A 27962-nucleotide genomic window follows, 5' to 3' on the forward strand; every position below is an offset into this window, starting at 1 on the left:
GGCTCACCAAGGCAGAAAGTGGCTATAGAGCAGCTATTACTTCTGCTTTTCCCTTTCTTCTTACTACTCCTTAAGTTAGACCTCTTCCTAGACCAGCAAGATTGATCAAGAGCCTGTTGTTGTGTATACGGTATTTCCAGAATGCTCTCCGTGATCCCCATTACAGTTTGTGCTCCTAGAACCTCCCAGAGGAGTAAATTTTTGAAGCAGAATTCTTAGTTAGAATAAAAGAAGATTTTGGGTTTCTTAAAAAAAATGAATAATTTCCTCTGTGACTTAATAGACCCAAGGCAATGAATGAATGTTTTCCCCCTTTAGAGATGAAAAATATGAAAACTCCTGTGCGATGTTAGAGTGAGAGTCTTGGACAGTAGATACATTTACTATCTGTGCCAGACTTTCCTCTTGTCCTAACACCAGTGATGGAAAGAGAAAGAACTTTTTGACCTGACTTATTTTATTTTGTACCTTAATAATTCTACTGGAACAAAGATCCTGTATGAGGGTGTCCAAGAGAGAACATCTGTCATTTCTCTCTACTGAGTTTTTCTGCCTTCCTCTCTGAATCAGGTTTTTTTCTCTGATGAGAAATTACAAGTGTAATTCCTGACAGCCCTGTTTGTTTCTCTCCTGTGATCTGGAGGAAGCACAGAGCAGGACCATGGCAATAGCTGTGGAAGAAAACTTAAACTACATCCCTTGTACCCTGGTATTTGAATGATCCCTCAGTGCTGTTGCTGCTGTGCAGGTTTAATGCCCACCTTGTGAGAAATCATTCGATCTGGTTCTTCTCTGAGCTCTTACTCAAGTAAGATTTCCACTGCAGGGCTTGGTCCTTTGGATCCATTTGCTTTTCTGTGCCTGACGTGATTTGTTCATGGTCAGAAAGGAACCAGCTTCATGAAGTAGGAGTTGCACTGTGAATTTCAATAACTTATCTTCTGGCACTTTTTGGTTGCAGAAGGATGATAAAAACATTGCCTCAAGAAGTCTTCACTACTGACTCCCGGTTTCTGAAAGAAGTTCAGACTTTTCACCTCTTTTTCCTGGGGAAGGAGGATTGGCTTGGCTAAGTTTAAAGGTACAGTGCTGCTGGATCAGCAAGGGCAAGAAGGTTGATGCAGGGTTCTTGTTATTACTGTTTCCAACCACTGCTTTACCAGAGGAGTGTAGGTACTACACTGTATTTTATGAATTTGCTGAAGCGCACAGGGGTGATGCTTAATTAAACCTTGGTGATTATAGACACTGGCCTCAAGCACAAACAAAGCTGCAGCTGTTTGGGGTGATGTGGCTTGTGAGATCTCTACTGCAAAGACCACACTCACTGCCAGAGAGGAGTGAAGGTGAGAAATAAATCACTGCCAGAGCATGATGCACCTTGCATGGGCCTGGAGAGGAGAGCAGTTCATTCCACAGCTCTCACTGGAGTGCTTTGTAACAGCCAGCTTTGGAAGGACGCACGGAGGAAATTGAGATGTAGCCAGCAAACCAAGATATTTTTGCTTTTTACTACTTGGATGTTGGTTGTTTATGTTCTTCTTTTGTAATTGCTTTTTTGTCTTGTACGCTAAGTTATTTAGGAAGCAGCCTACTTATTAGATGCATCTCAGAAAAGGATTAAATTGTGGTTTAGCCCTCTCTTTAGAGAATGATCAGCGTGAGCACGTGACTGGATAGCCTAAAATATTAATGGATTTAAAGAGTTTAAGATGAGAGGAAATAAGTCAGGACGGACCAAGGACACGTTGTGACAGAGAGGAAACAGAATGGATAAAAGAATTTAAAATACCAACCCAGTGCAAATATTAAAAAAAACATAATAGCAAATGGAATTTGATAAGGAGTTGATAGGGAAAGTAGGATTAATGGGGAAGCTGAAATAGCTGTCATAATGATACCAGTATGAAGGCACAGATGTATTTTCATGTAACAATCTCTTTGTAACCAGCAATTTTTGTCTTTACTTAAAATAAATATTGTCTATTACTACATAAATATAGGACGCACATGAACAAGCTGGAAAATGAAATTATCCTGATGAACTTCTGAATTTATCTGCAAAATTGAGAAAGCATTAGTATCACTAGTATACCCCAGTAAAACTAAATCTGGCAGGTAAGCTGGAGCAAGGCTAGGGTTGGATTCTTAGTTAGTGTGTATGGCTAAGAACTGGGCCTTCGGTGCTTCTTCTGTTGTTTTATTTACTTTGCTATAAGATTTGTAAACTTGCTTAGTTTTCCTGTGCCTTTGTTTACTCGTCTTTACTTAATGAAAGGAAGATTCATGCTGAAAAAAAAAGACAAACAAAAAAACGAAACAAAAAAGATTGTGAAATTCACGGGTGTGTTTTAACTTCTAATGTTTTCTTATCACTAAAACTTGTTTTAACTGCAGGTATGCCTTCAAAATATTTTTTATTAGGAGAATTACTTTATCACCTTTAAAAATTCTTAAAATCATAACATTTGAAACTCAAGGATTTACATCTCACGATCTTTCAGGGTTGCCTACTTTCCTCTTAAGTCTCCAGGTAAGCAGTTTTAGATTTCTGTGCATTAGTTAAAAATCAGTGCACCAGAGATCAGTATTCTCTTTCTGCTTTATCACAGAGATAGTGTTTACTTCGTGCAAGTTACTTCTGCCTCTCTTTTCCCTCTGTTATATGGGATGAAATATTTTGTTTAGGGCACTGCTGTCTTCAAACCCTCTACCCTAGTGAGAGACATTCAAATATTGTAGGGACAGAACATGGGAAGACTGACACAGGCAATGCCACAAGTTAATGTTTGATTCCCATCTCCCGTAAAAACCCAACCAGCTGAGACAGTAATTTAACGTTGGAGACTTCTCCAGAGACTTGTTCAGATGTGCTTTGCTTAAATTTCATTCAGGCTTGTGTGGTTTGAAATAACAGCAGCTGAACATGGATTGACTGAGGACTCAGGAATGCAAAAGCCTCTGGAAAGGGCAAGGCACAGGCCATAGGTTCAGAGCTACTTGAGATAAGAGCAATAACTATTCAGGGCAGAACCTGAACTTAAAAAAAAATATCCTTTTCCTTCCTCTTGTCTCTTCCCTCTCGCCCAGAATTTTGGTTAAAGGGGTGGGAAGGGGGTCATCAAAACCAATGGCAATATTTCTTTGAAAGTGTTCATTGGCTTTGGATGCTCTTTGAAAAATATTTTTTTCTTTTAAAGCAATGAACTTTCCCCCCATGTATGTGCAAAGAAGATTGTCTTCCTGTCTCCTTTGCTTGTTTGGCAAGACGCTGAGGAAGTGTGAAGATGGCATCTCCTGAGGACAGCGTAACAATAGAAATGAAAAGTGTTTTCCCAAAAATCTGATCTTTTCCTAGCCAGCAATAGGAAATGAAATTTTGAGAGATAAGTTAAGAAAAACATAAAGAGGAAAGTCTTTATTTCCTTGCTGATTCCAGACTTTTATAGTCAGAAAGCAAGGGAAAAGAAACATAGTGGGTTAGGGATGACCTAGGAAAATGGATGCAAGGAATATATTATTTGTGTGTGTTTTTCCCAGGTTTTCAGACAAAGTAAAATGTGTGTTTGAAATGTTCTGTGAAGGATCACCTGGCAAATGCTTTTAAATGAACAAAACAATACTATTTCCACATACTCCTACAGCTTAGAAAGCAACTGAGAATATGCTGTCTGTGTTTGTGTCTGAAAGGGAAAGCCTCTGTTATTTTAGTAGTGCTTCTTTTTTTAATTTTTACATATATTACAGCACTCAGATCATGTCTTTTATTATAGTAAAATATTAAAACATGACTGGTAACTATGCTTTAGCAGTAAACCTTCGTATAACCCGAAAAGCAAGACATTTTTAGTGTGTTTTCATCATTCCTTATTAATACTATGAATGGGGACTATAAATTTCTCTCTTCTACAATATATGTAATAAAATACTTAATGGATTGTGAATGACATGTTATAAAACTTGGCATTAGGTACTGCAATTTATATTTAAATGCATCTCAGGCATAAATACATGCTCTATAAATAGAAAACTCTTTGAATTCACAATACATATAACCACTCATTTAGGTGTAGCAGTTTGGATGATGAAATCATCAGATAGTAATTTATTTCTGCAGAAACAGGTATTTGTTGTATTCTGAGGGGAGCTCCCCCAACTGCCCTGAGTAAACACTTCCAGGTAGGAAAGGATTTTATAAAAACTAGAGGTGTTGTATATATTCCTAGTAGGATTTTAGTAACCTATAAACAGAATCCATAATTTAAAAAGGACCAAAGCAGCCTAACTGCTACAAGTTAAACAATAATTGTGGGGAATTTCTTCCAGGAGGAACCAGAAGAATCAGAGCAGGAGCAAACAGTTTTGCAAACACATTAAACTTCTCATTCAGCCCCGAAATGAGGGCTGAAGACTCTGAAGGACAAGTATTTGTGAAAGTGGCCTTTTGCTGTGTTTCCAACATGCAGAGGACTGAAGCATCACTTGGAAAAAGGCCACTGAGTACATTCTAGATCATTCCCTTCAGGATTTTCAAGTGAAGACAGCCAAAGTATTTGGATGGGTTCAGGTTTGAGTCCTTCTTCCTCTTGTGAGAGGGATTAGTAGCCATACTCCTAAAACAAACCACACAGAATATCTGCAGCACAGCTCAGACATGAATAAATGAAATCATTGACCTGCCTTGCTGCCCTCACTGTCTGCCTCTCCTTGCCAGCTGTGCTCTGGGGCTGTATCCTCCTACCTCTTCTGCAAAGGCTAGAAAGCAGTGCTTGTAAATTAATGTTAGTTTGGGGCAACAATTGGAAACAAAAGAGGTTCTTGTACAGAACAGGTCTCCTGCATCGATTCTTCCAATTTTTGCAGAACCTCAGTCTTACTTCTGCTTGAGATAGGGAATTCAGGAAGTAGCTTTTTCAGTAGCTTGCGGCACAGAAAGGCTACTAAACAATTGTTTAGTGTTTCTGTGTTTTCTGGTGATATTTTCCCTGGATGTGTGCAATGTGCTGTTCTGTGTGGTGCAGAACATGGAGAGCAACTGCGTTGCAGAAGGTTCCTAATGCTTAAAGCTTCCGTGATGTGTTTCGTGTTGGGCTGAAGTTGTTCCTTGGGGAACCAAGATTTGGGGAAGAAAATTTACGTTTAAAAAAGCATCAGGGAGACAGGGAAGACAGAAGAGCTGATTTCAGAGTTATCTGAGTGGCTGTTTCTGCCCTGCAGAGTATGGGTGCAGTATACAGAGATAAGGTGTGAGCTCTTGGGCATGGGGAAGATCTCTTTTGTGAGATCATTATAAGGGGCTTTCTCCCTTCCCAGACTTGTTTTCTTTAATGAAACTGGGCAGACATTAATGTATTACCACTGCAGATGTTATCACTCAGATACTACCTCTACCAGCAGCAGCAGTGTAAAGGAACATGAGGAAACTATTGGGTGATTTTCAGGAACCAAAAAAAAAGAATAAGGATCTAATCCAGCAAAATGCTGGCCAGAAGGGCATTTTCCTTTCATCTCCATCCTGGAAGGGAAAGTTAGAGGAGAGGTAATTTATCTGGTCTGTGGCTCTAATTCTTTGTTATATAAACCTGTTGTGTGGTTTTAGCCAGCAATACCTCTAAACACTAAACCCACTGGTACTGACTGCCACTGCAAAGATACTGAAAGAAGATGTGAAGGGTTTGAATATTTTCATTTTCATCAGATTGCAAGTACTTCTCTTGAGCATCAGTAATAACTAAATGTCTTTTTGAAAGGGCTCTCCAGAGGGTGAAAGTTAGTCTTCTGTGAATTTCCACTTTAGTATATTACAGACCTCTATTTCCTTTTAACAATTACTTCAACTTGAATAAATTGAGGATTTCTTTTTGAGATGAAGATCATTCTTGAGCACAGAGATTAATATTAAAGCTTTGATCCTGCAGGTCACCTGATGTCTGAGGCATTTGCAGTAAAAGTTATGTCCCCTGCATTCCTGGGTAGAATCCTCAGGATTTCTACACAAAAGGTAGAACCTGTATGGCACCAGTCCTGTGAACTGTCATGGTACCACTGAGATAATCTTTTTGGTATGTCTCCATTCCTTTATTTTTCAGACTTTGATTATGAGGAGTAATGTGAGATGTCATTCAGTCCCCAGCAATGCCTGCGTGGAGGTATTTGAGTGCATCAGTAACCTCACACTCAAATGGAAGACCACAGTACTTTGATCTTTGATCTGGATCTAATAAACTTTCCAGTATTTCTACAGGACTCAGGGAAGACTCCATCTGTACTGGTAGGAGTTCAGCTGGTCTGACTTTGTCCAAAGCTTGTCCCTGCAAGAGGACAAGGGTTAAACCAGCTGTGAGATTTCAGTGCAAAGGTAGATCTCGAGCAGAATTTCTGTCCCATTTCCTTCAGTGGAGGAGGCTGTGGGAAAGAAGCTGCTGTTTGACTGATGTAGGTAAATTTGAAAAGGAGTGGCTGCTACCCTTTCTGATTGCATCTTTTCCCAGATGCTCTTTTTGTCTTCCCTGGTTCTCTTATTCTGTAGGGCTGATACATAATTACTTATTAGATGGCCTGTAAGGTAACTGGATTGGTTGGACTCCCTTTCCTTTAGGGGGAAGGAGTGCAACCAAGCAGGCCGTCCCAGCAGCACCTTTCATGGCTCAAGAGGCATGCAAGCACCAGAATTGAATTAATTCCAGATAACCCATCTTAAGGCCAAAACAAAAACTTGTCAAAACAAACCAAAAAAGCAAGTACTTTTCCTTTCATTAATGCTGCATTTCCCCTACTTGGAGCTGGTTCATTAAACTGAAAATTGCTCAAAACAGGCACCTCTGTAAAGAATGCTTGGAGCAAAATTAATTAGTTTTGCTAGGTTAGTAATGCACCTTGCTTGGACCGAAATTAAAATTATTTTTTCAATAAAGCCACGACACTTTTTATCAGAATTGTCATTAGTTGTAGGAAATAGGAGTGTGAGGGAAGAATTTGTCTAGTCTAATTTATTTATACAGTGACTCTAAAAATTACTCATTTGCCTCATGAGATGCAGCAAGATTTAAAGTAATATCTGAACATCACCTGAGCAGTGCTGATGTCCTGATGTCTGTATCCAGTCTGAGGAATTTCCAAGCCATCCTTTCACCTTGTTAAGAAATAGATGGGTAAATCATGCCTAAGGGCATTCATAAGATGTTGAAAAAAAATTTAATCTGACCGTGGTCATGTTTACTGTTCTTTTTTTTAAATCTAGATTCATGTCCATTTTTAAGTTTCAGTACAGTTTGAAGAAGAGCCTTATATTGTAAGAACTGTTTGTGAGTGGTGATCCACTAGGAAATTTTAATTCTGCAGCTGTTTCTTTGATACTTTAAATGGCTGGGTTTGATACTTTTGAGTGGCTAAGGCAAAACACAACTGCAAGGTCGGATGAGTAAATCTTCTTAAGAATTGGTTTTTTGTTCCTGCAGTGGATACCCTCAGAAAACTCTTGAGTGCCACAAAATTGCCCATCACAGAAACTAGGTTACAAGGAGCTCATGGAGACAACACCCTGCTATGTATTTAAAGCAGTTCATAAGTTTCCAGCTGGTGCACTGAGAATTTTGGCTGGAATTTCCAAATAGATTTACTTAATGATCAGTGCTTGCTTCTGGTAGCATTCCTAAGTATTTTTTTAAATGAAAAATGAAGATATAATGTGTGATAACATCACTTTAGTCTCATCCCATGAGAATATTGTCAAATTTCTGATTCTGACTGCAGTTCAGCCTTATCCTGGTTGTCTGGTTCCCTCTGTGAATAATTGAGATATTGCTGTTGCATTTTCAACAGAAACAGCATGGTTTGGGTTTTGGGGGAGGGGTTATTTTTGTTTTTCTCAAAGACAGCTTTTCATGATTTCTTCCCACCAACAGTGCTCTTGTTTCTCATGGCATCTTGACTGTGTCTTCCTGCTTTGTTTGGTTTTTTTGTAATCCTCTCCTTTTATGTAGATCCTGGTGCTGAATTATGCTTTTCTTGCATGGCATTCTGCCAAACACAGAAATATGGGAATAATAGCGACAGTAAGTATCCAAAGTATTTATCACTTTGGACAATTTTATTTCTGCTGGAGTCCCTAATTTCCTCTTTTTTCCCATCTCACTGCTAATCTCTTATTTTGTTGATTGATATATTCATTAGACTATGGTGAGGCTTTCCCCCTTTTTTTCTTCCTCGTGCACAGAGAACATTTCTGCTGCAATATCTTATTTTTATGCTGTTGATCAGCTCATTATCTTTCTCTCAGTAACTAATATCTTTTTAATGTATTTAGACTTCTTTCATGGTACCAGATCCATGAAAGGAATAGACACTGTTTCCTCACTCCACTTTTACTATCACACTTCTGAAATTGTTCACCCAGTTGAAAGTATCAAATTCCTTAACTTAAAAATCATGTTCCCTGTGTAGGTTTAGATGTCCCATCAATCTGACAGGATATTTCTCTTCCTGGGTGACTCCATGGGGCCAAAGGTACAGCCTAAGCCACGTCTGCACAACCTGAACTTGGTGGGAAAAGTGTTTTTCCTGTGTTTTCTCTCCACAGAGGTGGAAGAATTACCATCCAGAATTCTCTGTGTACCTATCTAATCACACAGTAACTGAGGAGTTACAGGTGATGTGACAGTAGTCAGTACAGAGATATTCCAAGGGGTTTTCTGGTGATTGCTGTTCCCTTCTCCTGCTCCAGCTTGGCAACACCACATGCATGAAATGGAACACTTGTTTTAGTGTGATAGGAGACCTATCCCGGGGTTTATCTGCTGCATTAAAGCCACTGTGTCCAGTCTGGTGTCGGAGCTCAGGGTACAGCTAACACAAGGGGGGGGACAGTTTGTTTGGGGTTCGAGGGCTGGCTGCAGGCAGGGGCAGAACTGTGTGAGGAGTTGATTTTGGGAGGGAGCATGGGTACTTTGGGTGAGCTGAGTGATTTCTGATTTAAAGATTTTGAAAAGTCTGTTTTCTCATTTAAAGGATGCAACAGTTCTGCTTTTTTGGTTTTGCTGGCAAAAGCATTTGCTACCAGTGGTGCTAATTTTCAGTATTATTTTTCCTGAAATGAAGTTTAATTCAGTAGTTCTGAAGGTATGCGGACAAGACTCTGTTACGTCTCTATCAAGTGGCTTCTAATTTTCTGTAAACATTTTACAGCTGTATTCTCACCCAATCTGTCCAGTTGCTGTGGTACCAACACCTTGCCTCGTGGTGCAGCAGGTGTTTCACGAGGCAGGCAGTGATTTCAACCCGCTCCCACTTCACACCACAGGCCGTGACAGCCCCGCTCCTCCTTTGTCACTGCAGGCTCTATTCTTGTCTCCAGATTGATGTATCCATTTAATTAAAGGCTTTGGGAGGGTGTTTGGGTCCATAGATGATGACAGGAAATAGGAATTTGAGGGGGGACACTGTGTGGGAGCTCCTCTGCTCTTGTCCCACTCACTGTTTGTTGCAAAGTGATTATAAGTGATGTTAATTTAAGGCACTTGGCACAGGATTTGAAAAGGGAATACATGCACTTGGCAAGCACTAGCTCTCGGAAATCTTGCTGCAGAGTAAAAGAACCAGTAACTCCGAGACAAATCTATTTATTTGACACAAACTGCCTCCATGAGAATTTTCTTAATACAATCTCTTCAGTGAATGCCTTTTTGTTTGTTTTATAGTATTTTGTCTTTGAATGGCTTAGTGTTTTTTGCAGAAGTGTATTGTGTTTAGGACTGCTTGACAGAGGTTAATCCCTGGAGGAAGATATCAGGTCTGCTTTTCGTGTGAGTTGGGGAGGTGATAGAAATGAGAAAGGAATTAAAAGTCTTTAAAAACAGGACATAAACTAAAAGAAAATAGTCTGACATAAATAGTTGTGCTAACTAGGGAAACTGAGAAACATCAGAAACTATGATCCCTTTTATTATGTGGGTCAGAAATGTAGAATATTTTTGTCAAATGAAATGCAATATTACACTTTTAATTGTTACTTTGACAGTGAAGGTAAGTAAATTGCTTATGACTCATTACTCATTACTTGCTAGGAAATGTACTGATTGTGGAAAAAATCTTAGGTGATGAGTGGGGGGATTGTTGAAAATGTTACCATGTTGTGGGTGATTGACATCCTTCAAAAACTGAGACTTTTTAAGTGGACTTTTACTCTGGGAGTATTAAGTAAATAATTAATTAAATGGATAATTCACATTTACTCCTAATAAACTGTAATTGATGTGTAACATGTGAAATATGTGTTCTAAATATCAAGCAAGAATAACAGCAAAACCAAAGTTATCACAAGTAACTAGCCAAGCTCTATGTTTGAGGAAGGAGTGCTAAAAAGGTTAACAAACACCTGTAAATGCAGTTTTGCCTTCACAGTGGGAACTGAGCAACATTACTTGGTAAATGGTGAGATTCCAGCTGTTCCTATTGGGAAAATACGTGTATGTAAACTAACCAAAAAATCCTAGCTATCAACAGGTAATTCTGAACTTCTGGTCTGACTTCAACCACTGCCAATTGCTGTAGCCAGGGGGAATCAATCATTCAACATTCATTGCTCACAAATGGCGTTTAGACCCCTCAAAGAGATAATGAAACTCAGTGGCATCTTAAAGTGTGTTCAAGAGCGTGGAAAAGGGAGGTAGTGGTGCTGATACAGAAGAGTAAAAGTGAATGAAATCAATACAGGGGACTGGCAGTTCAACAGCATCCAGAAAAAGCACATTCGTGTGAACCAGTGCCTTGCTGAACACAAACAGCTCTGAGAATCTGTTGGGGTGTTTATTTACAAAATTCAATATGTCTGCGTTACATTTATCCTTGACAGGTATTGTTTTAAGCATGTGGTACCTTACTGTCTACTTCTCATCAGGATCATCTTGGAAACTCAGCAGAAAAGCTCAGCGTTTCTCAGGGAGGAGTAGGAAAGTACACCGGAGCATCTCGGCTCCAGCAGGGATCACCTGCTCTTTGTTCCGGGCATCGTTCTCACAAAAGCTCCTTTGCACTGGGTTCTCCTCATGCTTCTCCATGCAGGAAAGTGTCCATGGAGCAGCACATCCTGGGCAAGTAAGTACTTTCCTTACAATACCGAGCAAACATGCCAGGTTCTGTCAAATCACCATAAAATGATTACCTTGGCTTTGCACACTGTTTTGGCATAAAGAGGACTCCATTACACTGTTTTTTAGCATAGATTGTTCTTGTAGCCAAAGTGCCATGGAAAATGACTATTTACCCCATTGCCTATCAACTGATAGGTAGGAAAAAGAAACTACAGATCAGTGTTCCTACACTACTCAGAATTCCTCTGTAGTGCTGCTTAGGGATGTCGTTTTACTGTGTGTTGATGATGGTTAAGAACCAAATACTTAATAAGGATTTAATTACAGCAGTTAGTTATTTAAACATTTCTGGGACTCATTATTATAATTAATTACAGTTATTAATTACAGGGCTCGGTGCTTGGCTTGGAAAGCTGTGTGCTACTAAGGTCTCCAGGCCTTCTCCATCAGCCTGTGAGTTCTGGGGTTTTAGGGATGATGGACCCTCCTGGGACAAGCACTCCCTACTGCCCTTTGTGATTTCTTGCTGTCACATCTTCCTATTCCCAGGGTGGTGTGTGCAGCCTGTGGGGAAAGGAGAGGGAGTGGGGCAGAAGGCAAAAGGGCTTGTTTGCCCTCCAAGGTGAACTGAATGCCCAGGGCAAGGCAGAAGGAATGCACTTCTGCCAAATTCACAGGGCTGTTCCAGCACATGGAAGCTCTTGGGAAGCTTCAATGAGAAGTACTAAGACCACCAAACAAACTGTTTTTTTCAATTCATTTTTTCAGTGCACAATAGTTCTGATATTCCCTTTGGAGCCCAGTTGTAATGAATCTGTAACCTGTAACTTAAAGAGTATTAAATATGCCAGAATTCCTTTTTTAATCTACTTTGATTGCTGTATTTCCCAATCTAGATCTGTTACATCCTTGATAAATCTTAACAGACTCTGTATATATGTTGGAAGGATATTCTACATCCTACTAGATATATCAAAGTTTTTGTTAGCTTACTATCAAGTAGTTGTTTCTGTGGAGTAAAAATCAGCTCTTTAAAACTTGAGCTTAACCCTGGTCCCATTTCTTGAAATGAGAAAGTTTTCAAGATCTTGTTTTCAAACCTACCTTTTTAAAATCATTTGTATTCCTAAGGAAAAGATGGAGATACTTTGACAGTCTACTTTTACTTCATCCAATCACTATAGTTTTTGAGATAGAATTTTTTTTGATGAAGAATCTTTTCTGGACAAAAATTGTTTTCAGACAGACAAGCTTTACATGCTCTAGAAGTCCTCCAAATCTTACCTTGTTTCCCAAGATTTTAAGCTTTTTTCTTTAAATGGTGTCAGTATCTCGCACAGTCAATATTTTTAAGACCAATCAGAGCTATAAATATATGTATATTTGGGCACATAATACCTTGTGGAAGCCCCATGCCAGTCCTGCTGGGGTTTCATAGTTGTTTTCTAAGACAACTGTTGTTGTGACATCCCAAACTTGGGATTCATTCATTTACTAATAGAGGTCCACAGTACTGTGCTGTGATCCCTACAAAGACACAGGCACTGGTGATATTTCTAAAAATATCCTGTTATGTTTCGTAGGAAATTAATTTTGATTGACAGCTTTAAGAAGGTCACATTCACTTAATTAGGAGTTGTGTTCAGGCCTTCTACTGTTGTTTTATAAAGATTACTCACATTTTTGTGCAGTTTAAATATTTCTGTTTTCTCAGAAAACTTAAGATGCAGCAAAAAGACAGAACCAATTATCTATCAAGCACTTGCATAATCCTAAAATATTCCTCTCTGTAAGTATATAATGACAGTGTGCACTTCTAAATAAATTCTTCTAGCAGTAACAAAGCTGGGGATTTGATAAGTCTCACAGGCCAATTTCAAGTGAGCAGAAAGAGACAATTTGTCACAGTCAAGTGGTCTTAGGACCTGCTGTCTTTATTTTTTTAGAATGTGAAATATAAAAATTTAATGCTGTAATTTTATGGAGATGTTCCTAACTCAATTCATAGGGATTTAAATACAGTAAAGTAGCAGTATATAATCGTTTTTGTGAGAAAAGTTTTGAAGTCAACCTACCTACATCAAAATAACTACCAGTCTGTAGAAGTTAGGGGAAAATATAGAGATAAGTGCATGACAAAAATCTTCGGTTATTTTATACATCTGAGCTCAAAATTCTTGAATTTTTTTTTCCCCCTCTTCTCTCTACAAAATGGACTCTGAGTTGCACCTGGTTTACTCGTATCAAACTCACAAGAGTTTGGGTTGTAGAGGATGATTTTTGGCTCCCTACTGGACTTTTTAAGTTGCTTTTTCTAGTCTCTGAACCTCATTTGTATGCTTTGCACAGGGACACCAAGCATGGTTTGGGTAGGATTTTTGACAGAGTTAATGAACATAGTTGTCTTGCTCTTTATGCCTCTTAGGCAGTGGAAATGTTCTGCAACTGCTAAGCCACTATAAACAATGCAGGTGGTGAATAAATGGCAAATAAAGATTTTGGAGTAAATATAGTAGCATGATTAACCTTTTACATTTGCTGATACAGATGGTGAAAATGGGCAAATTGAATTTGAAGCAAACCTGTACTCCCCTGTCAGATCCCTGATCCTCCCTTCCTGAGGCTGGGATTTGGGGGGACACTCACCCCCCTCACCTGCCAGCACCTGCATCGATCCCTTGGCTCTACAACCCCCACAAACCTTCGTGACATATTTCTGTGGTTCTTTTCAGTGGCCCTGAAATCAGTCACAGGATGTAAAGCCTGAGGGGTGTTGGGGGAGAGGGAGTGTTTATTTTCATGGATTAAAGGGAAGTGTGTTCTGTAATAAGTGATTTGGCCTGAATAGGAAAGTGCAAAGTTTCTACTTAGAAGTGATTTGTTTTTCCTCCTATTGATGTACTTTTGTCCTAAACTTTTAACCTTAATTTATAGCAAGAAAAGTGACTTCTTATATTCCTGTAGTTCTTCCAGTCCAGCTTGCATGCTGGCAAGTGAGCCATGGCACCCATATGTCCTAAGCAATTGGGTTTCCTTGTCCAGTGTAGCACTTCCAGTAAAAGCCCTCTACAAGAACTGGGTGCTGATCATGTCACCCAGTGCTTTACAAGGCTCTGTATTTTCTGTGTCTAAGCAAGTATTCAAATGTTGTCTTACTAAGTGGTTTTTTAATCATAGTAGCTGGTATGGAAACCACTATTAGGACCTGGCTGTGTTGCTTTGCCAGTTCCCTGTTATCACCTGATCACCTTAGGAGGAATATTGACAGTAGTGAGCATGAGTGGGCAAACTTTGGTTTCTGGAATGATTTAGCATTACTGCATCATACTGTGCAATACCTTTATCTGCTTCAAGTAAGTGAAGAGTAGCTTCAGTGAAGCTTCTAGATTTAATACTGTAAAGAAATGTCAACAGTTACAGTGCAGTGTGGCCAGATGTCATTTGTTTGACATAATGGTATTGCACTTATGACTCACTTATTACCTGCAGCTACTTACAGCTGAAAGAGAGAGGACTCATAATGTCTTTTTGTTAGATAATGAGAGAAAAGATGAGTCTTGTGTCAGGTTGTTGACTTTTCTCAAAGAAATGGAGTGCAAAAATCCAGCATGAGCTGACGAAAGACGAAAGATTCTATAGGAGAAAAAAAAAAGGTAAAGTAAGGTGTGAAAAATACCTAGCTATCCAGAAATTGGGTGAAATGGAAGAAGATAGTTTCATGTGGATTTCTTTATCTATAGTTTCATGTGGATTTCTTTATCTATAGTTTCATGTGGATTTCTTTATCTATAGTTTCATGTGGATTTCTTTACCTTTTCTTAAAAAAGCAAAGAAGCCTCTCACTCTCTGATCACAGCAGCACGGTAGCAATGTTGCAGTGAGTAGTGTGTTATTTATGGCTTTTGTGGCAGGCAAACAGTGCACATTCTGCTGCTTTTATGTAGTCCCTTCTATTACAGTTTATGAAGAAATGGAATTATCTCGGGAGTCAGAAATGGATAATTAGCATCAACAACAAAATACAATTATACTTGCAAAATTAACCTATTTGGAGAAGATTGGGTTCTTAAAGTCATACACTAATTTCAACCAGAAGAAGGCTACAGAATGTGGATTCCAATCTTATATTAGTTATCCTTTTCCTGACTTCCCAGAGCAATGGATGGTAGCTGCAAAATTTACATATAGCCTTTGAATTCTTGCCAAGTAGAATTGTCTGCATCCAGAAATTAAATGAGGCTCCATTTCTGTGTTAAAACACTGATTAAATGTGGAAAGGAATTTATTGAATTAATCCATGTCAAGCCTTTGGTTTAGTCTTTTCTGTTTTCACATTTCATTATTCTTCAAAGCTTTTTCACCCCATTTATTACTCTGTTCCAAATTATCTGCAACTCCTTTCTATGTGAAGTCTTCCGCCAAATTTTTTTTGCATTACTACATTGTCCAGATCACTAATGGAAATATTAAATAGCATTGACTACAGGTAGAGTTGCACCTGAACTGCACTTGATTAAGTGCACCCCCACTTGCAGGGTAGACTTCCAGTTGGGTGTGTGCAGCTGCATTCTCACGGTGACATTGATAGTGTCCCTTTGTGTTTATGAGAACATCATGTTGGGGTAACATTGAGGAGCAGAGGGGTGCTTCAGGCTGGGCACCACAAAGCTGAGAGCTCCTTCCAGGAAATAAAATGGGACTGATTTGGTGTTACACAGCTGCTTGTTTGTAGCTGCCTTGAAGCAGTGTGCAAAGGCCTGCAACTTCAAAATATTCTGGAAAGTTAAGCTTACTTACCTTATTTATTTTGGGATGTGGCTGGTGAAGTTAGGGAGTTAAAGATGAAGAGAATGTTTCATGTAGTGTTTTATGTCCTGTACAGTGGCTTAGAGCAGGACCATCAGGTGACTTGGACAAAACTAACTTAGTAAATATTCTTCAAATGATTCTTCTTGTGCAGGTGAGTAAAGCAACACAATCAGACCCCGTCCTTCCATGGCTGAGGGTCTTTATCCCTGATCCAGCACAGCATTTTAACTGTCCCTAGTGAATATCCCTCTGAAGTTAGAGGAGCTTTATCCTGCTAGAGGTGAATGCAGTCCTTGTGCACCACTACCAGTCCTAGAATTATGAAAGGTCTTGGGTTTGAAAACAAAATGCTTGCTTTAGCTATTGTAGAGGCAGCTGTGCCCTACAGGGGGAATCAGTGCTTTGGAAGCCAGGCAAAGTTTATCATATGATTTCCTCAGGAGTTACCCAGGAGTGTCCATTTAATCTTGATCAGTGGCTGCAGAGGAGCCTTGTTATTAGATGCAGCCTTGGAATGTGCCCTGCAGGCAGAAATGGATGCTGCTGCTTGGGAGAGCTGCCAGATTCTTTTAAATATTTAAGCAGAAATAATAAAAATCTTTGGAACATCTCATGTATTCTAAATATTGTTAAATAATTTGAGTTGCAAAACTGGAAGAAGAAACCAGGAAGAGTTTTTCCTTCAGCTAGGTAATTTGCTGATAGGAAAAATCTTATATGAAATGATCAGTCAGCTTATGTACAAGCCTGTTGCTTAGCAACTGCACGAGTAAACTTTCACTTCTCACTACATTTTCCAGATTTCATTAGATTCAACAAATAAAATTAACTTTAGCTTCAAAATACAGAATAAAACCTTGCAGTGTAGAAAATGCAGTCTTCCTCTCATGATATATATTTAAATTTACATCTTAGGAGCAACAGGTATAGCAGAAATGAATTTGTAATGTTCATACAAACTGCTAGGGTAGTGGCAGTTCACATCAGTAAATATTAGCTAACTGTGTTTTCTAAAATAACATTTTTAGGTGGAAAAACATTTACTCCTTGTCCTAGTTTCACCCCAGCCAGCATCTCAGCCCCACACAGCCACTCACTCATTCCCTCCTGGTGGGATGGGGAGACAAATGGAGGTGTAACAGTGAGAAAATCCATGGGTTGAGATAGACAGTTTAATAGGAAAAGCAAAAGTAGCACATGCAAGAAAAGCAAAATGAGGAATTCATTTCCCTCTTCCCATGTGCAGGCAGGTGTCCAGCCACCCCCAGGACAGCGGGGTTCCATCACATGCCATGGTAACTTCGGAAGACAAATGTTATCACTCTGAACATCCCCCCTTCCTTCTTCCTCCGGCTTTATGTGCTGAGCATGACCCCCTATGGTCTGGGATATCCCTTGGGTCAGCTGTCCCAGCTGTGTCCCCTCCCAAATTCTTGTGTGTTCCCAATCTACTTGCTGGCCAGGTGGGGTGAGAGGCAGAAAAGGCCTTGGCTGTGAAGCACAGCTCGGCAGTAATGAAAACAGCCCTGCATTGTTCACACTGATCCCAGCATCCCAACCCAAAACACAGCCCATACTGGCTACTGTGAAGAAATGTAACTCTACTCCAGTCAAAACCAGCGTATCCTTAACTCTTGATCATTTTGCAGAACCACAGACTTGTGAAGGTTGGAAGGGGCCTCTGGAGATCATCCAGTGCTTTGCCACCCTCAACATACAGAAGTTCTACCACATGTTGAGGTGGAACTTCTTGGGTTTAATTTTCTGGCTGTTTACTCATTTGATTTCACGTGCACTCCTTTGACTGGTGTTGGACCAGACCCATACAGGAGCTGTTAACTGCACTCAAAGGCTTAAGCACAACGATAATTTGCAAAAGTATGTGTATCTTGCATTGTATGGTTTTGAAGTCCTGTCTTCATAGCTTTAGATCTCTCTTACCTTCTGAGGACTGTAAGTTTACAGGCCTTTGAGTGCAACCATGTTGCCAGCTGGTGAAAGTCCATTGCACATTTCTGAGATGTTAAAAGCAGTTTAGGTGCAGATAATTTTGTTTTCCTTTCTAATTGGCTGTGTACTGTTTAGAAGGGCTGGAGATCCTTACCATCATCATGTTACACTGCACTGCACATTCCTCAAATGTGCTCTGATTTTTTGTTTTCCTTTTCATTTTTCTTTAATATTGTGCGTTCAAAGGAGGTAGTAGACCCTCTTCAGGTGAATGTTAAATGAGGTGACAGCGATGCAGAAATGCTGTTGAAGGATTCAGGTTTTGCAGTGTTGTTGCTGGGTGAGCACTGCAGTAGAGACCCTTTGTTACACATCACTGTTGGTTTGTGTCTGTGCCAGACCAACACTGGGACACTTTCAGTATCTATGTGGTTCAAAAACCTTAAAGTTTTTTAAGAGGTCTTCTCTTGTTATGGCCAAGGATTTATTTTCAGCTCACAAAGTGATGCCTTCATGTTAGACAAATTAACACGTGAAATGGCATTTAAAAAGAGAGTTGGACAGGAGGGTAGGAAGAGGAGAGTCCTGCTGTGGGAATGGGGCTCCATCACAGAAAGCTGCTGTTCTTTACTGAAGTGTGATGGAAATACTAAAAAATGCAACCTGTGCTAAGGGTCATGGAACAGGGTGAATCTAAGTCTAGTTTCACTCTACATGTCATTGTCAGGTAGGAACAAAACAAATCTTGCTGCATAAAAACATGGGAAAACTAAGAAATAACTCAGTAAACCTATACTTAGTATCTATATTAATAGGTATACTGGTATGAATGTGATGTGGTTTTCATTACACTCTGGTGAAATGATGCTGTAGGGTTAAGTCAGCAGGCTACACCTATGAAGTTAAGACAGTCCTGGACAATCCCTTCATATGAATTAAAATCCACTTGTCTCTTGAAAGAATTAGTACTGAGTTCTTCTAAAACTAACCTTTGATTCTTGCTGAATAAAAACCCACTTCTGGTATATGCAGTTTTTGATCATATTTTACGGTGGAGAACAGTTAATGGCTAAGTTATAGAGATTTCTCTAGGTGGTGATAAGAATACTCCTAAATAGCAATTTTCAGAACCTAGGTTTATAAAGTGAAGGTTGCATTGCAACCCAAAGTTGTTGTTTGTTTTTTTTTTCACCCTGTGCTTGCAGACCAAGTCTTCGGATGGTCTGGAAACTTCTGTTTTGCACAAAAACATAATGAAATAAGTCTTCAGAAAGTATCTGAAAGATATATGAAAATTGCTAATGTTTTACTCTGCAAGTGTTTGAAGCATTTTAAAAAGCAAAATGCAGTAAATTCATGTTTGAGGATTAGGGAACTGCCTGCCACAGAAACAGTGATGCCTGACACACCGTAAGAGGTGATGTCTGAAATCAAACAGGTTTGGCAAACCAGCATCATCAATTACAGTTAAGGTAAACAGTATGTTTCTATGTAGACAGCTATTAAATTAGTCAAATTTAACTGGTTGAAGTTAATCTGTTTTACTTAGCAATTACATCAGGGACATGGCCTGTGTTTGGGAAGCCTAGGTTGAAAATCAGATCTTCTCAGAGCAAATATCCAGAACATCTGGTACAACTGGAGAGGTTTAAGGTAGGTGTAGTGGGCTCTGAATCTGTAGCGAAGAGCATCTGGTGACCTGGACAGGTCCTCATCCTCCTTGATGATTTCCTCCCCCCTGAGTAGGGTTATTCCTTTTCTCTTTTTTGGGAAGGTAGAGCCACTGTGGCTGTTTGTGCATCTCTTCCATGGTAAAGATGCTATGGAGCTACGGTACTTATGCTAAATTTACAGTTCCTGCATTTTACACTTATGTGACTTTAATCTTAAAATTAAGCAACTCTTTAGAGAACAATTAAATTTTTCATAATACTAATTTGCTAAGACATTTACCAACTCTTGCATGGGGTACAGTTTACAAACAGTTCCTTCAGGAAATGTTTTTAGGCTATTTCTCAAGCTATTTTCATGTTGTGCACTTAAAGGAAATTATTTCCTTTATCACATAAGGATCCTAAGATCTGAATGCAACATCACAAGGGGAAGTGGCTCGGATTGCTGAGATTTACCAGCTACTCAGGCTCAGATAAGGCTGCCATAGCTTGCTAGATTTTCTAACTTCTCTTTCCCCTTTGTTACTGTTATCCCAGATCGAGGGAATCCTGCTGGGGCTGGGGACAGCTGCCGACTTTCTCTGTTGCACAGTGTGACTGGTCAATGTGCTGCATCTGCTGCACTGGTGGGAGTTGTGCCTCTGCCTGCAGATAAGGAACGTGGCTGAGCTAAGCCTGAAGCTGAGGGTGTGTTTGAATACATGTCTGGAGAAATGTGTGCTCTGCTGGCTCTCCTGAGAGACCGAGGCATCAGACGTGGATTTGATCAGCAGGGAAATGGGTGGTGTGGAGAACTGCTACCCACTGCTGAACAGCAGTGTGCTGATGTGCTGATTCCATCCTGGGTGCCTGTGGTTTGAGCCACTTTGTAACTGTGCTTTGTCCCCGAGTGGACATGTTTAATGAGTTTTAAGTGAATCTAATGGAAACGTGTGAAGGCAGAGTCGTTATACTTCCCTTTGCTCAAAACAAATGGCCCACACAGTAGAGGTGTGCATTTTGTTTATGGAAGGTTTTCATAGATATTACTGCTCAGAATAGTCACATCTTTTTTACAATCAATATCGTAAAGTATAGTAGGTGCTTCTCAGTGAGGCAGACCTGATGGGGTGTTTGCATTTCTACTATGGTGTTTGCATTTCATACGTTTGGACTATGAGTACAGAGTAGTGGGAAGACTCAAAGGAGACAATATAATCACCTCCTAATAACATCTCTTCCTCATGGGAACAGGTCCTGAAAAGATCGTTGAGTTCCTACATCTTCCTCTTGTTAGCAATGAAGTCAGAATATCAATATTTGGTGTGATCATGTTTGTACAGATAGTTACATTTAAGAGCTTTTATTTATGTAAGTCTCAAGGAAGAACTTCGTTGTATTTGGGTAATTTCTTTCCCCTATTTGTCTGAGACCAATCAGACAGATAGAAATGCGCTTTCGTTCTTTCTCATCCTAATTTATCTTCTCTACTTTTTATCTTCTCCACCAGTTTCAATTTATTTCTTTCTTGGCTACAGAGGACTGTGATGAGCTTTTAGTGAAAAATCTGAAACCAGAGACAGCATTTAATCAAAACATTTGTGCATTGAACTTCATTTCCCCGATTTTATTTATTTCCTTGGATACCTGATATAGCAGTTTAAGTGATGGGACTTAGTAAAAGCAAATGCTCACAGGGAGATTTCTACTGGTTCTCATAGCTCTTGTCTTGGTTGATAGTATTTCATTAATTTCATTTGAGATCCTATATGACAGCATAATTATGATATAATAAGACTTAGCTAGGTGGCATAAAATTATCTGCCAGTAAAGTCTCAAAGACAAGGTCACACAGAGTACAAGTAGTCTTCAAAATTATGTTTCTATAACTAACTGTTCTAACTACAGAAAAAAATAAAGCAAGTAACGTTGTAATTTTTGACACTACTTTTAGTGACTGCAAAGCAGTTCACCAAAATGGTTTCTCTAAAGCACTTTAAAAAGCCATTAATGTTAATTTAGAGTTCATTTTTGTTTATGCAGGTCTATATTAAAAATGAGGCTTGCTGATATGAAGCTGGGAGTTAAGACAGCAGTAAACAGTTCTTCAATCTACTACATTTGGTAGGGCAACTTTAAATTTGCTGTTCCTGAAAAACAAAACATTGCTCTGATCCTTTTTTTGGGATCAATATACAGAAGTGCTTAGCACAGGTGCCTGTGGATAGTAATGCACCTAAGTAGGCTTTGCTGTTTCTAGATTGTTCCCCCAAATATTTTGTTTACTTTTAGTAATTAGGATAGTCCTATTACAGCTTCCGCATAGGACCACCCTGTCAATCCCTATATCGATAGAGCTCCTGATGTAAAGACCAGAGTTTTATTCATCCCCATTACACAGCAAAGAAAGAAGTCCCCCTTAGGACTTCATGGCCATCAAATACATTTGGCAAGACAGCCAGTGAAACCATTAGGATATTTGACGTGTATTTAAGTTCTCTTCCAAACAGTGCAGCAAGACGCGTCTTGTGACTAAAGCAGACCTGGAACCAGATTTCTGTGACCTTGAGGAGGTCCCTCACAGCAGAGCTCCCTGGGGAGTGCCTTCTTCTACATCCCTTCCTTTGCCAGCTAAATGAGAGCCTACTTCACTGCCTGTAGCCAGGGCTTGATCCACTGTGCCTTTTTATGAAGTGCCTGGAGATGCCCAGATGTGTTCTGTGGCATCGCAAGGGATTTGATGCTTCTAGAAAATGAAATAAATTTTTATTTTTTTTTAAATTGCTACAAGAGTTTTTAAATTGAAAGAAATATTTGTACCCGTTTTCTGATGCTGGGGTATGTTGTTGGATCTCTTGCCTTGTTGCAGGAGATAATGTGTTCTTCTTTTGATCAAGAATAATTCTGTGGTAAGATCTTCCTGATTACCTTGTACATATGTTTCTGTTAATATGGCGGTTTGTGTTTTCATATACATTTATTTTGTGGTTTATAGCATCAACTGAAGTAACTCTGGAACTTGGTGGTTTCTGAGGTTTTTGTTTGTCACTGCTTTAAAAACAATCCTAGCTACTGTTCTACAGCAGTAATGTAATTCTTCTTTCCTTTGCTGTTTTTACATCTTCATTCAAAATTTAACTTGCTTTAAATTTTATATTACTCCCTCCTCCTTTGGGTGCAGCGTTTTCTTTAGTCTTTACTCTTTGACACTTCCCATGTGAACCTGCACTTAGTGGTTTCTGCTCCTGCCTTATATGACATGAAAGATAAACACATGTAACAGAGGTAACTCCAAGTACTTTGCTGATGGGGAAAGACTGACTTTGACAATTAAAAGCTTTAGATGGCTCTTTATCATCGAGTTGTTCACCACAATCAAGAGTGATTATTGCTTTGGGGTGATGCTGCCATTGTGTGTTCACTGCTTGGGAGAAAAGCCATCAGGGTACAAGTGGAACATGTCAGTCTGAAGGAGGTAATGGTTTCTCCTTCTGAGCTTTCTGACTTTATTTTGTTCTTTTTTTTGGCCTTGAGCTTCAGTCTGCACTTCACTGAGAAACTTTAAAAATGTAATCACGTGTAATTCATGAATTAAATAACTGTGCAATGTTTGATTGTTTTAGTTAATAGTGTCTTTGAAATGGAGCAAGTCTGTCTTGTTGTAAATAGTGAAGAATTCAAGGAAAGGAGGTGACCTCCTTTCTGTTCTGTGCCAGAGCCAGGAATAATACTTGTGCATTACCTTGTAATTCCTCTTTGCTGATCCTGAACTGGGAGCAGTTTTGTGTACGGATGGAAAAAGTTACATGGTGGGGATCTTTCAGTGCACCCAGAGTTAGTAATGTCATCCTGAAAAAGGCAAAAGCCTTTCATAAAATGGGACCTGGTTTACCTTGATTCTTGCCATGGTTTAGTTTTACAGATAGCTATAGTCTGGCTGAAGGTTTGGGGTGTAAACAGTCTTTTCAATATGAACTTCTAACTTTTAAATATGATGATTGCCTAGAGTTGATGTAGGAAAGTGGAACAATTTGATTACAACCCCCCCCTCCCCTTTCAGTGCCCCATAAACCCTCCAAAATGAAAGAATACAATCGCCCTGCCCCCAGTTGTCCAGGCAGTGTAAGACTCAATCTGTTGAAAGAGAGAGGGTGTCTTTTCTCATTAATGCCACAGGGGAAGGGAGCTGATTTCTTCAGCTTTAAGTTTATTTCTACGCTTTATGGCCAATTTTGTATGCAATTATTATTTGCTTTCATTTTTATTAATAATGATCTCTAAATAACGAGAAAAGACTAGTAATGTAGGGAATTGGTTTATTTGTGCTTGTGAGCTTTGTATTTTAATTGGAATTATGTTCCTAACTCTAATTGTGAATCCTAGTTTAAGGATATTATATCCTTTTTCCTTATTTGCATACAAATTGCATTCTAACGAGCAGTCAGGTTTTCACACTCTGAATTTTTAAATGAAAGTTTATTTTGGAAATTTAATGCCAGTGTGCTTTTCCCCTCCCAAGATTTGGTTCAGTTCACTAAGGGTATGGAGTCTGCTCTCTGATGGACTCGAGCACGTTTTAACAGTTCTTTAAAAAGAAGGAAAGCAAGAAATAAACTTGGAGCTTCATTTATGTGTAAATGTCAGGGCTGTGATATTTTTATTCCTTCTTAGTCTAAACTTAGCCCAGTGTGATTTAGGGCCAGTGTGATTTAGGGGCGACGCTGGAAAGACAATGAGCTGTTGTTTTGGTTCCATGTTGACCATGAAGGCTCAGCCCAGCACTGGGAACCAGCAAAGAGTATCCCCCAGGGAATCTCTGGCTGTCTGGTGTGCTGGATTGGACTTGTACATCTCATTGCCAGCTCAGAGCTTTTAATGCCAGAAGAAATCTTGACCCTAATGGGTCAAAGCAAGAATTCATAGAATCATAGAATCATAGAATCAGATGGGTTGGAAAGGACCTCTGAGATCATCAAGTCCAACCCTTGATCCACTACCACCACAGTTGCTAGACCATGGCACTAAGTGCCACATCCAGCCTCATCTTAAAAACGTCCAGGGACGGAGAATCCACCACTTCCCTGGGCAGCCAATGGCTGATTACCCTCTCTGTAAAGAATTTCTTTATAATATCTAACCTAAACCTCCCCTGGTGCAGCTTAAGGCCATGCCCTCTTGTCCTACTGCTGATTGCCTGGGAGAAGAGACCAACCCCCACCTGGCTACAACCTCCTGTCAGGGAGTTGTAGAGAGCGATGAGGTCTCCCCTGAGCCTTCTCTTCTCAAGGCTAAACAACCCCAGCTCCCTCAGCCTCTCCTCATAGGACCTGTGTTCAAGTCCCTTCACCAGCCTTGTTGCCCTTCTCTGCACCTGCTCCAGCACCTCAACATCTTTCCTGAACTGAGGGGCCCAGAACTGGACACAGCACTCCAGGTGAGGCCTCACCAGTGCTGAGTACAGGGGCAGAATCACTTCCCTGGTCCTGCTGGCCACACTGTTCCTGATCCAGACCAGGATGCCATTGGCCTTCTTGGCCACCTAGGCACACTGCTGGCTCATGTTCAGCCTCCTGTCAATCAGCACTCCCAAGTCCCTCTCTGCCTGGTTGCTCTCCAGCCTCTCTGTCCCCAGCCTGCAGCGATGCAGGGGGTTGTTGTGGCCAAAGTGCAGGACCCGGCAGTTGGCCTTGTTGAACCTCATCCTGTTGGAATCAGCCCAACTCTCCAGTCTGTCCAGGTCCCTCTGCAGAGCCCTCCTGCCTTCCAGCAGGTCGACACTCCCTCCCAACTTGGTGTCGTCTGCGAATTTGCTAATGATGGACTCAATCCCCTCATCTAAATCATCGATAAAGATATTAAACAGAACTGGGCTCAACACTGATCCCTGGGGACACCACTGGTGACCGGTCACCAGCTGGATGCAGCCCCGTTCACCAGCACTCTCTGGGCCCAGCCCTCCAGCCAGTTCCTAACCCAGCACAGAGTGCCCCTGTCCAAGCTGTGCACTGACAGCTTTTTCAGGAGTATGCTGTGGGAGACAGTGTCAAAGGCTTTGCTGAAGTCCAGGTAGACACATCCACAGCCTTCCCCTCATCCACCAGGCGGGTCACCTGATCGTAGAATGAGATCAGATTGGTCAGACAGGACCTGCCCTTCCTAAACCCGTGCTGGCTGGGTCTGAGCCCTTGTCCATCCTGTAGGTGCTGTGTGATTGCACTTAGGATGATCTGCTCCATAACCTTGCCAGGCACTGAGGTCAGACTGACAGGCCTGTAGTTTCCTGGGTCCTCCTTCCAGCCCTTTTTGTGGATTGGTGTGACATTTGCCAACTTCCAATCATCTGGGACCTCCCCAGTGAACCAGGACTGTTGGTAAATGATGGAGAGCGGCTTGGCGAACTCTTCCGCCAGCTCCCTCATCACCCTTGGGTGGATCCCATCTGGTCCCATAGACTTGTGAGGATCCAAGTGGCTCAGCAGGTTGCTGATTGTTTCCTCCTTGATTACAGGGGGACTATTCAGCTTCATATTCCTATCTACATGCTCCAGAAGACAGCTGTCCTCAGAGAGACATGTCCTACCGTTGAAGACTGAGGTAAAGAAGGTGTTAAATACCTCAGCCTTTTCCTCATCTTTAATAACTATGTTCCCCCCCATGTCCACTAAAGAATGGAGGTTTTCCCTGTCCCTCTTTTTGCTACTGATGTATCTATAGAAAGACTTATTTTCCTTAACAGAAGTGGCAGGATTGAGTTCAAATCTTGCCTTCGTCTCTCTGAAAACAAAAACTTGTGTCAAGGGCTGATTCTCAATAGATTGCAGCGAGGGAGCTGCTCTGCTATGTACGAAACCCTGACACAGAATCAGGTTGTCTACGAATTATTTTGCTCAGTGTCCCATTTGCAACAGTGACAAGGAAGACCGAAAGCATAGCGAGCAAATGCCTATTTCCAGTCTTCAGCTCCATTCATCTCTGTGGCCTTCCTGGGCTGGATGTGATTGAGGTCTCTTTGCTAACTCCTAACAGGAGTGTTTTCCATCACTGTGAGCCTTTGTAGCTTTTAGCATCTACCAACTATTTTCTCAGCATGTACTACAGTGTTTTTACCCATGGTGTGCTGAGCCAAGACCTCCTTGGTTCTAACCTGTGTCACTGCCTGTTTCTACTAATTTTCTCGGTAGATACAAGGATTGTAATTCCCTTGATTCTGCCTTCTATCCCAGCTCCTATTTTTATATCTAATATAGGCACCTCCCACCCTGTGGTACATACCAGGGTGATTAAAGCACATGGCTACTTACAGAGCCCATCAGATTCCCTACTTCACCTGACTGCTATGTTTTAGTGCTGGTGGGTTTGGTGTTCATTTTGCCCACTTACTCTATATCACATCCTGCAGTCGCTTTAATTCCAGACTTATCCCTTCAGTTTCTTCCACAGTGAACATTAATGAAAAAAATTAGTCAGCTCCCCTGTGGCAGCCCTGTCCTTTGAGTGCTCTTTGTGTCCTGGATGTTGGCTGTCTTTACTGAGCCTTGGTACTTCTGATGAAGATGGATTTTGTTTTAGTTTTGGTTCCTTTTTGCTCGGCTGAATTTTTGCCTGTCTTGCTGTGGTTTTGCATTTGATGTACCGGTAAATGGTACTATGTACCATTTAATGCTTTCCTCATTTTGATACAATTTCAGCTTTTTAAGTCTGTCCTCTTGCTTCTAATGACCCCTCAGTGCATTGTTCAGCTACTCTACTGGTTTCTTTCTATTTGTCCTCCAGCTCCTCTCCATGGGCAGCCAGTGTGGTGTCCTTCAGCAGCCTTCATAACTGTCTCTCAGCACTCAAATCTTTAAAATGTCGTTTTTAGCTGAATTTTAATAAGTTTCTTAATTTTTATGTAATCTGCCTTCCTGAAGTTGAGTATCACCAAAGGATATTTTTCCATATTTTTCTTTTTTTTTTTCTTTTTTTCTTCTTTTCTTTTTTCTCTTTTGTTACTCCTGCAGGGGATGCCTCTAACTACTGTATGTTCACTTCCTCCGTGGTCATTTCTAGTTGTGTGATTCTGATTGACCTGTCTTTCTTAGGACCAAATAAGGTTTTGCATCCTGCTTGTGAGCTCCCACTGAGCTGCTTTGCACTGTTCTTGGAGAACATGAGCTCTTTTTCCTGTCTTTTCTGGTTTTGGGTGTTTGGGCTGGTTTTTTTTTGCTTTTTATAATTGATTCTTTATTCCTGATAATAAAGTATCTTGCTTACTGTCTTCCTTCCTCCAAATTCCCTGCATGCTTTGTTTGTCAGTGCCTTCATTTAGCACTAGGCATTGCAGTTCCTCAGTCGCTTATTTAAGATAAGAGCAACTATTAAACTGGACATGTTATTAAGCAACTCAAAGTAAGTTCATTTGTTATTAATTACTTCCATTGTGCATGGAAAAAAATTGTGCTGCATCTGCATAGACTCAGAAGTT

At 40.3% G+C, this 27962-nt stretch overlaps 1 long non-coding RNA gene across 9 annotated transcripts in view; it reads left to right on the forward strand.

The window, feature by feature from the left end:
* LOC127476888 (uncharacterized) overlaps positions 1-27962 on the forward strand; it is a 554098-nt gene that overhangs the window by 179839 nt on the left and 346297 nt on the right. For all 9 annotated transcript variants that reach the window (XR_007906755.1, XR_007906754.1, XR_007906757.1 and 6 more), the window contains one exon: positions 10850-11091. This is a non-coding gene — a long non-coding RNA (uncharacterized LOC127476888). The remainder of the gene's footprint in view (positions 1-10849; positions 11092-27962) is intronic.

The sequence above is a fragment of the Manacus candei genome, unplaced genomic scaffold (assembly GCF_025592945.1).
Source record: "Manacus candei isolate 608988 ecotype Guabito, Panama unplaced genomic scaffold, ASM2559294v1 h1tg000050l, whole genome shotgun sequence".
Taxonomy (NCBI): domain Eukaryota; kingdom Metazoa; phylum Chordata; class Aves; order Passeriformes; family Pipridae; genus Manacus; species Manacus candei.